Source organism: Buceros rhinoceros, unplaced genomic scaffold (assembly GCF_000710305.1).
Source record: "Buceros rhinoceros silvestris isolate BGI_N320 unplaced genomic scaffold, ASM71030v1 scaffold42155, whole genome shotgun sequence".
NCBI classification, from domain to species: domain Eukaryota; kingdom Metazoa; phylum Chordata; class Aves; order Bucerotiformes; family Bucerotidae; genus Buceros; species Buceros rhinoceros.
The window spans coordinates 1,106-3,853 of NW_010414199.1; positions in this window are offsets into that span (position 1 = coordinate 1,106).

The window sequence follows — 2,748 nt, forward strand, 5'->3', positions numbered from 1 at the left end:
TCAGCTTTCTAGACTGTGATGCAAAGAGCTGCAAATCCCTGCAGTGGGATACGGAATGCTGCAGTGGAGATGGGGAAAACGTTTTGAAGGGGACTCATCCGCAGTGAAGAGGATGGGGTAGCACTTCTTGAAAGTGAAACAAAGAGGAAAAGCTATAGTTTCAGATTCATTTGTAGTATTAAATTGCCACTTCCTGACAGGGTTGTGTCTGCAGGATGGAGATAGGAGATGGGAAGGGTGTGGTGAGAGGGACAGAAAATACTGGTCCCTGTAAACAGTATACATGGGTCAGTGTTAAACCAGGAGTAAGACTTACAGCATTATGACATTATTCCTTCTAGTTACCTGTGACAGATGCAGGTATGTGTCTGTTTGTCCCTTTAGAAGTGCCTTGCCTGTAATACAGCCCACTCTCAATTCCTGGTCACAGCTCAGGTCAGGCTGTAGCCCCAGATCCTCCCTCCTGGGCATGCCAGAACTCTTGTCAGAGGTCAGTGGGAGAGCTAGTTAATATTCTGTCATAAAAAGACCTGCCACCTTCAGTTTTCCTCTTCAAGTTTTAGCCTTGGAAAGCTGCTGGTGCAAGGGTTGGAAGGGAGTGTGTGTGCTCTGGGAGCTTCCTTGAAACTTCAGGGCTCGGGTCAACCTTGTGGACTAGTCCATGTGCTTCCTCATTTGAGTGGAGGAGCTGAGGTGTTAGTGCCAGCATTTGGAAGCTGAATTCTGGAAGTGCCTGTCCACCTAGCACTGGGATGTGTTCTTTCTGTGTTCCTCCCCCCATTATGGTGCTCAAGTGAGCAAAATGTCAATATTGATTCTGTTGTGGCCAGATTGTGTCAGGTTTGGCATTTCTGCCCCCTTCTGCAGCTTGCAGAAGGCTGTTGAAGGCAACTTGTAGTAGGTTGACTTATATAAACACACCGGTGGGTGAACTATCCACCAGCCAAGTGGTATCAGGAATTAGTCTTCAGCAGTGTTCTGTAGTGTGGATCTTGTCCTAGATACCTCCTTCAATGAGAGGTGAGGAAGTGAAGTGGATTTTGGAGTAAATCCAGGGGTTTTTTCATTCTGTGGAAGTGTTAGAGAACACCTAATGGGGGTTCTCGGTCTCATATGATGGTGTTCAGTAGATAGCAATCGAGTGACAGCTTCTGCATTGCTGGAATCACTGAAATGGCTTGTGTTCTAACCTCTCTAAACAGCAGTCTGTGATGCACAGTGGCATTATGTCTTCTGGGTTCTGTTTACTTACACAAGCAGTGTGTCATGCTCCTCTTCAGAATTTCTTGGGCGGTGGAACAAAGACTGGGCTTTGAGGCTGCTGCAGTACCTGTTCACAGTAAACTTGCAGCTGACATCAGTGATTAAAGCCGATTCCAGCATTTCCATGCTGGGGATGATGACTACCTAGTCTTGTCTGGCTTGGCAGAAAACCTTCCTGCACTTAAAAAAAGCCCCACATGTCTACCTGTATAACAGCGGTGTTGTGGAGGCCCACAGGTCCCTTGTTCCACACAGCTTGGGCCACATCTCTCCTGAAGGCACTTCCTGGCATTCTGCTGAACTTGCTGACAGTTACGTGGCCACTGCATGTAACACAAGAGGATCCTCTGCACAGCTCAAAAATTTGACAGAGCTGTTTTGGACATGCCTTTTTTCTGGTAAGAAGCAATTGAACCCAAGATATCTGTCCCTGAATCTATGGCCAGAGGAAGTTACCATATCCTCTTTCTGATGGGGAGGATTTGAAAGCCTCGCTCTTACTGACAGAACCTATCTGAACCCTGCAACTGAACCCATTCACACAAATATTCCAGCAATGTTGTTCAGTCTACAAATAGATTTCTGTTAATTTTTTGTAGCTTGATTTCATTTTTATTTAAGCTGTTGCTTAAATAAAATCCATCATCACACTGTAACAATGAACTGCTCATTTCCTTCTCATGGCCCCTATAGAGGCACCTGCTGTATCTTAAAAGGTCCTAAAGCAACTGCACCTAGAAAGGAAGGCACAATGTTGTTGGAATACAGAATAATTTTAATTTTTTAGAACCTAAATAGCAAGGTTCTACTTAAATTATCTCCAAATTGATGCAGGTCTATGTCAGTCTTGCTTGTCTGGCAAAACTATGTTTTTATGACCTGACACCCGTTTCTAAGGTCAGGCAGAGCTAACTTGGTAAAGGCCATTTCTAAGGATGCTGCAGCCCGGCTGGCACCAGCCCTGCTTTTGGTGGGGTGAGGCAGGTGGCTAAAGTCACTGTATTGGCCTGTGGTTGTCACCTGCTTCTGGAAGTACTGAAGCCCAAGGTGGGGGAAGGTCTTAACAGCAAAGATGACAAACCTGGTATTTAAGGCTCCTGTTGTGGTAACAGCAGTGCTGTGTGTGAACTGTTGCTGTGCCTGCAGTAAGAGGTTTGATAGTGGGGTAGATTGGGTTGGGAGCTGCTCTTGGCACCAAGAGGAAGACAAGTTACCTCACGTTTGGTGGCTGGGAGGTGTGTGTGCTGAATTCGCCTGAGAAGCAAGGGGAGGCTCTTGAGTGAATCTTTCAGACTCGCAGCTGACAAGGGAATTACATTTTTCCACTGATTTTATGAAGCCAATACAATGGTAATATGTGTTACCATTCTTAGAGGGATTATAGCATGCTGCGAGCTCTAATACTTTCAAGTGTATTAGTGCTTACTCTAAGTAATAATTCAACTTCATGACTGCAGAGAACTGAACCAGCAAAACTTCCTGCTG